At 54.5% G+C, this 7,500-nt stretch overlaps 3 non-coding genes across 3 annotated transcripts in view; all 3 read right to left on the reverse strand.

Annotated features, from left to right (window-relative positions):
* Positions 1–1,478, reverse strand: part of LOC126432704 (large subunit ribosomal RNA) — a 4,222-nt gene extending 2,744 nt beyond the window's left edge. The window contains exon 1 of the ribosomal RNA XR_007578163.1: positions 1–1,478. This exon is cut by the window's left edge and continues 2,744 nt beyond it. This is a non-coding gene — a ribosomal RNA (large subunit ribosomal RNA).
* A 188-nt stretch (positions 1,479–1,666) lies between these two features.
* LOC126432747 (5.8S ribosomal RNA) lies at positions 1,667–1,821 on the reverse strand. The gene has a single exon (XR_007578192.1). It is a non-coding gene; the product is annotated as a 5.8S ribosomal RNA (ribosomal RNA).
* A 353-nt stretch (positions 1,822–2,174) lies between these two features.
* Positions 2,175–4,083, reverse strand: LOC126432766 (small subunit ribosomal RNA). Its single transcript, XR_007578209.1, has one exon. It is a non-coding gene; the product is annotated as a small subunit ribosomal RNA (ribosomal RNA).
* Between the last annotated feature and the right edge of the window lie 3,417 nt (positions 4,084–7,500).

A 7,500-nucleotide genomic window follows, 5' to 3' on the forward strand; every position in this document is an offset into this window, starting at 1 on the left:
GTTCTGCTTACCAAAAGTGGCCCACTTGGCACTCCGATCCGAGTCGTTTGCTCGCGGCTTCAGCATATCAAGCAAGCCGGAGATCTCACCCATTTAAAGTTTGAGAATAGGTTGAGGTCGTTTCGGCCCCAAGGCCTCTAATCATTCGCTTTACCGGATGAGACTCGTACGAGCACCAGCTATCCTGAGGGAAACTTCGGAGGGAACCAGCTACTAGATGGTTCGATTAGTCTTTCGCCCCTATACCCAGCTCCGACGATCGATTTGCACGTCAGAATCGCTACGGACCTCCATCAGGGTTTCCCCTGACTTCGTCCTGGCCAGGCATAGTTCACCATCTTTCGGGTCCCAACGTGTACGCTCTAGGTGCGCCTCACCTCGCAATGAGGACGAGACGCCCCGGGAGTGCGGAGGCCGCCGCCCCGTGAAGGGCGGGGAAGCCCCATCCTCCCTCGGCCCGCGCAAGGCGAGACCTTCACTTTCATTACGCCTTTAGGTTTCGTACAGCCCAATGACTCGCGCACATGTTAGACTCCTTGGTCCGTGTTTCAAGACGGGTCGTGAAATTGTCCAAAGCTGAAGCGCCGCTGACGGGAGCGATTATTCCGCCCGAGAGCATCCCGAGCCAACAGCGGCGCGGGTCCGGGGCCGGGCCAGGTAGGTCCGTCATCCGGGAAGAACCGCGCGCGCTTGCCGGGAGCCCGAGCGCCCAAAGGGGCGAATCGACTCCTCCAGATATACCGCCGGGCAGCCAGCCAGGACACCGGGGCTCTGCCCAACAGACGCGAACCGAGGCCCGCGGAAGGACAGGCTGCGCACCCGGGCCGTAGGCCGGCACCCAGCGGGTCGCGACGTCCTACTAGGGGAGAAGTGCGGCCCACCGCACACCGGAACGGCCCCGCCCCGCGGCGAGTGGAAAGGCAACCGGACACGACCCCGCCGCGAATTGCTCCGCGCGGGCGGCCGGCCCCATCTGCCGAGGGCGGAGGCCAGTGGCCGGATGGGCGTGAATCTCACCCGTTCGACCTTTCGGACTTCTCACGTTTACCCCAGAACGGTTTCACGTACTTTTGAACTCTCTCTTCAAAGTTCTTTTCAACTTTCCCTCACGGTACTTGTTCGCTATCGGTCTCGTGGTCATATTTAGTCTCAGATGGAGTTTACCACCCACTTGGAGCTGCACTCTCAAGCAACCCGACTCGAAGGAGAGGTCCCGCCGACGCTCGCACCGGCCGCTACGGGCCTGGCACCCTCTACGGGCCGTGGCCTCATTCAAGTTGGACTTGGGCTCGGCGCGAGGCGTCGGGGTAGTGGACCCTCCCAAACACCACATGCCACGACAGGCGGCAGCCTGCGGGGTTCGGTGCTGGACTCTTCCCTGTTCGCTCGCCGCTACTGGGGGAATCCTTGTTAGTTTCTTTTCCTCCGCTTAGTAATATGCTTAAATTCAGCGGGTAGTCTCGCCTGCTCTGAGGTCGTTGTACGAGGTGTCGCACGCCACACCGCCAGCCGGCTGTGCACGCTACCGAGTAAGTACCGGTATGCGAACCGCCAGGCGACGGGCGCGCATCGCACGTTTAAGGAGACGCGGCCGGCCCCACAGGCGGCCACGACACTCCCAGGTCTGCGAAGCGGGGCAAACGCCGCGCGCTTCAGTATACGTAGCCGACCCTCAGCCAGACGTGGCCCGGGAACGGAATCCATGGACCGCAATGTGCGTTCGAAACGTCGATGTTCATGTGTCCTGCAGTTCACATGTCGACGCGCAATTTGCTGCGTTCTTCATCGACCCACGAGCCGAGTGATCCACCGTCCTGGGTGATCTTTTCATAGTTTCCACCATCTCTTTCGAGACAGTTGCATAGGCGGGACTGAGGCGTGTGGCGGCCCTGTTCCAGCGTTCAGTGTCCAACGGCCTCACGGCCGATGGGCGTCGTACGGCTCCACACCGGAGCGGACAGGCAGTCGGGCGAAAGTCATTCAAAACCGGCGCCAGGCGCCAGGTGCCGCAGGCCAGCCGCTCCAGCGCTTCAGCGCTCGTACCACACAACATTGCCGTTAGTTTTGAGACGAACGCGTGGTTCCGCACGCGGCGCACGGCTACTGCGAGCCGTACAGGTAGCTGCGTGTTGCGCGACACGACACGCACATCGAAAGACATGCAGTCTAGTCGGTAATGATCCTTCCGCAGGTTCACCTACGGAAACCTTGTTACGACTTTTACTTCCTCTAAATGATCAAGTTTGGTCATCTTTCCGGTAGCATCGGCAACGACAGAGTCAATGCCGCGTACCAGTCCGAAGACCTCACTAAATCATTCAATCGGTAGTAGCGACGGGCGGTGTGTACAAAGGGCAGGGACGTAATCAACGCGAGCTTATGACTCGCGCTTACTGGGAATTCCTCGTTCATGGGGAACAATTGCAAGCCCCAATCCCTAGCACGAAGGAGGTTCAGCGGGTTACCCCGACCTTTCGGCCTAGGAAGACACGCTGATTCCTTCAGTGTAGCGCGCGTGCGGCCCAGAACATCTAAGGGCATCACAGACCTGTTATTGCTCAATCTCGTGCGGCTAGAAGCCGCCTGTCCCTCTAAGAAGAAAAGTAATCGCTGACAGCACGAAGGATGTCACGCGACTAGTTAGCAGGCTAGAGTCTCGTTCGTTATCGGAATTAACCAGACAAATCGCTCCACCAACTAAGAACGGCCATGCACCACCACCCACCGAATCAAGAAAGAGCTATCAATCTGTCAATCCTTCCGGTGTCCGGGCCTGGTGAGGTTTCCCGTGTTGAGTCAAATTAAGCCGCAGGCTCCACTCCTGGTGGTGCCCTTCCGTCAATTCCTTTAAGTTTCAGCTTTGCAACCATACTTCCCCCGGAACCCAAAAGCTTTGGTTTCCCGGAGGCTGCCCGCCGAGTCATCGGAGGAACTGCGGCGGATCGCTGGCTGGCATCGTTTATGGTTAGAACTAGGGCGGTATCTGATCGCCTTCGAACCTCTAACTTTCGTTCTTGATTAATGAAAACATACTTGGCAAATGCTTTCGCTTCTGTTCGTCTTGCGACGATCCAAGAATTTCACCTCTAACGTCGCAATACGAATGCCCCCGCCTGTCCCTATTAATCATTACCTCGGGTTCCGAAAACCAACAAAATAGAACCGAGGTCCTATTCCATTATTCCATGCACACAGTATTCAGGCGGGCTTGCCTGCTTTAAGCACTCTAATTTGTTCAAAGTAAACGTGCCGGCCCACCGAGACACTCAATAAAGAGCACCCTGGTAGGATTTCAACGGGGTCCGCCTCGGGACGCACGACCACGCACGAGGCGGTCGCACGCCTTCGGCTCGCCCCACCGGCAGGACGTCCCACGATACATGCCAGTTAAACACCGACGGGCGGTGAACCAACAGCGTGGGACACAAATCCAACTACGAGCTTTTTAACCGCAACAACTTTAATATACGCTATTGGAGCTGGAATTACCGCGGCTGCTGGCACCAGACTTGCCCTCCAATAGATACTCGTTAAAGGATTTAAAGTGTACTCATTCCGATTACGGGGCCTCGGATGAGTCCCGTATCGTTATTTTTCGTCACTACCTCCCCGTGCCGGGAGTGGGTAATTTGCGCGCCTGCTGCCTTCCTTGGATGTGGTAGCCGTTTCTCAGGCTCCCTCTCCGGAATCGAACCCTGATTCCCCGTTACCCGTTACAACCATGGTAGGCGCAGAACCTACCATCGACAGTTGATAAGGCAGACATTTGAAAGATGCGTCGCCGGTACGAGGACCGTGCGATCAGCCCAAAGTTATTCAGAGTCACCAAGGCAAACGGACCGGACGAGCCGACCGATTGGTTTTGATCTAATAAAAGCGTCCCTTCCATCTCTGGTCGGGACTCTGTTTGCATGTATTAGCTCTAGAATTACCACAGTTATCCAAGTAACGTGGGTACGATCTAAGGAACCATAACTGATTTAATGAGCCATTCGCGGTTTCACCTTAATGCGGCTTGTACTGAGACATGCATGGCTTAATCTTTGAGACAAGCATATGACTACTGGCAGGATCAACCAGGGAGCTGCGTCAACTAGAGCTGAGCAGCCGGCCGCCCGGGAGTGTGTCCCGGGGGCCCGCGCGAACACGCAAGCGTCCGCTCAATTATTCTGCAAACAGGAGGAGGCTGAGCTCCCCTGCACAACACACCTCGAAACCCTCTCAGGTCCCGGCGGCGCGCAGCGCCGTCCTAAGTACTTGGTCGGGTTCGAGAGAGGCGCAATCGCCCGGAGTTAGGCGAGTAGACGCTTTAGGTGCGACCACCCGTGCTCCCAACTGAGCTTGCCGCTGCCGACAGAGGCCCGGGAGCGTGCTGTCGTGGCATTGCCGGCGGGAGACAACACGCGCCACCTACGGTGACCGGCAGCTCCAACGCCAGCGCCACAGAAGGACAAAAGCCCCACTTGGGTGCCGAAGCGAACTCTCCCAGCACAGCGCACGCGCCAACACGTCCGCACAGCTGCGATACAAACCACCTGCGAGAACCGCTGGGGCGACCGAGCAGCAGACGGCGTCGCGGCGCCGAGCGCCGGGCGGCGGCGCATCCTCAGCGCACACAGTCCTCAATCGGACCAGCACACTGCAGATGGCCACCGCGCTTCGCACCGGGCCCGCGAGGACCTACTTTGGCCGCAAGGCGCCGCGAGCAGGGGGCGCCGGCGCGCAGCTGCGCCGCCTGCCGCGTCCGTCGGCCGGCGCGCCTGCCACTGGCCGCCCCCACCAGCCGGCTGTAGCGCGTGCGCCCACGCACCGCGCTGCCAGCACGCCGGGCGGCCCCCCCTCACCGGCCGGGGACGGTCCCACCCAGCCACCGCCGCGTATCGCCTCACACCCAGATCCCCTTTCGCGTTCGTGGGCATGGTGGGTCCCCTTTCACGTTCGTGGGCATGGTGGGTATCCCTGAAACAACCGGTTAATAGCTCGACCGATCGTCGCCAACACTGATTCACCTCTAGCGAGAACAACCGCACCACAACGGGTTACCTGTTGTTCATTTGCGTAACGTCACCAGCAAACGTAGACGTCCATCGCCATTTGCAACGAGTATTGCATGCCTGTGTGTCAGGTGTCACAACACACTACGTCTGCCCACATAGACGCAACAACATGTGCACGCCTCGAGAACACGTGGAAGGTAGCCCCCGTACGTATGCGGTGTCCATTGCGCGAACGACTGTCAGCCGGCCTCTGCAGGATGTCGCAGATGTGGAACGCGGTGCAACATGCTATCACGGTGTGTGAGAAGAGACGACTACGTCCGAATACACGCTCCACTACATCAACAGACTGCTCATGCTGATCGCCATCCAGGGCGTCCGTTCCTCCCACACGTCTGAATGGCGTACCACACTGCAATCCAGCTCTTATAGGGAGACGACACGTAGCTGCGTGCACAATATTTGGACTGTATGGTCTGCCGTTGCTAGGCGCAGTCGTCGTACGGTCACACATGTGCCACGATGTATCATTCAGTACATACGGACCAATGTGCAGTACAGTTTGTGGGTTTTGCGTACATCGGCGGACAGGTGACAGGCCGTACCACAACGTAGGCTGAGTACGTCGGCATGCGAAGGGCATTGAACATGCAAACTTCTCAACGACCAGCTTGCGAAGGCAGGGGGGAAGGGGGGGGGGCATGTACGTCCTGCTGCTATCCACATTACAGTGTATAGCAGGAGCATGTGGAAAGTCAGCAACACCTGCAAGGTGTTTAACATGACGCGATACACAGGGGACCGGGCAGTGCGAATAGCGAACTATATTGCGAGGGTTGCGGTTAGGCAACACTACACTAATTTAACGAGTTGCATAACAATTACAGAGCAGGTTCAGCGACAACGTGCGTCAGGTTAAGGCGCAATATAGGTTAGGTTGAGGCACAATATAGGTTAGGTTAAGGCACAACATGGGTTACGTTAAGGCACAAATTGGGTTACGTTAAGGCACAACATGGGTTACGTTAAGGCACAACATGGGTTACGTTAAGGCACAAATTAGGTTACGTTAAGGCACAAATTAGGTTACGTTAAGGCACAAATTAGGTTACGTTAAGGCACAAATTAGGTTACGTTAAGGCACAAATTAGGTTACGTTAAGGCACAAATTAGGTTACGTTAAGGCACAAATTAGGTTACGTTAAGGCACAAATTAGGTTACGTTAAGGCACAAATTAGGTTACGTTAAGGCACAAATTAGGTTACGTTAAGGCACAAATTAGGTTACGTTAAGGCACAAATTAGGTTACGTTAAGGCACAAATTAGGTTACGTTAAGGCACAAATTAGGTTACGTTAAGGCACAAATTAGGTTACGTTAAGGCACAAATTAGGTTACGTTAAGGCACAAATTAGGTTACGTTAAGGCACAAATTAGGTTACGTTAAGGCACAAATTAGGTTACGTTAAGGTACAATATGGGTTAGGTTAAGGTACAATATGGGTTAGGTTAAGGTACAATATGGGTGTTAAGGTACAATATGGGTTAGGTTAAGGCACAACGTTAGGTTAGGTTAAGGCACAACGTAGGTTAGGTTAAGGCACAACATAGGTTAGGTTAAGGCACAACATAGGTTAGGTTAAGGCACAACATAGGTTAGGTTAAGGCACAACATAGGTTAGGTTAAGGCACAACATAGGTTAGGTTAAGGCACAACATAGGTTAGGTTAAGGCACAACATAGGTTAGGTTAAGGCACAACATAGGTTAGGTTAAGGCACAACATAGGTTAGGTTAAGGCACAACATAGGTTAGGTTAAGGCACAACGTAGGTTAGGTTAAGGCACAACGTAGGTTAGGTTAAGGCACAACGTAGGTTAGGTTAAGGCACAACGTAGGTTAGGTTAAGGCACAACGTAGGTTAGGTTAAGGCACAACGTAGGTTAGGTTAAGGCACAACGTAGGTTAGGTTAAGGCACAACGTAGGTTAGGTTAAGGCACAACGTAGGTTAGGTTAAGGCACAACGTAGGTTAGGTTAAGGCACAACGTAGGTTAGGTTAAGGCACAACGTAGGTTAGGTTAAGGCACAACATAGGTTAGGTTAAGGCACAACATAGGTTAGGTTAAGGCACAACATAGGTTAGGTTAAGGCACAACATAGGTTAGGTTAAGGCACAACATAGGTTAGGTTAAGGCACAACATAGGTTAGGTTAAGGCACAACATAGGTTAGGTTAAGGCACAACATAGGTTAGGTTAAGGCACAACATAGGTTAGGTTAAGGCACAACATAGGTTAGGTTAAGGCACAACATAGGTTAGGTTAAGGCACAACATAGGTTAGGTTAAGGCACAACATAGGTTAGGTTAAGGCACAACGTAGGTTAGGTTAAGGCACAACAGTAGGTTAGGTTAAGGCACAACGTAGGTTAGGTTAAGGCACAACGTAGGTTAGGTTAAGGCACAACGTAGGTTAGGTTAAGGCACAACGTAGGTTAGGTTAAG

This window comes from Schistocerca serialis, unplaced genomic scaffold (assembly GCF_023864345.2).
Source record: "Schistocerca serialis cubense isolate TAMUIC-IGC-003099 unplaced genomic scaffold, iqSchSeri2.2 HiC_scaffold_1153, whole genome shotgun sequence".
NCBI classification, from domain to species: Eukaryota; Metazoa; Arthropoda; class Insecta; order Orthoptera; family Acrididae; genus Schistocerca; species Schistocerca serialis.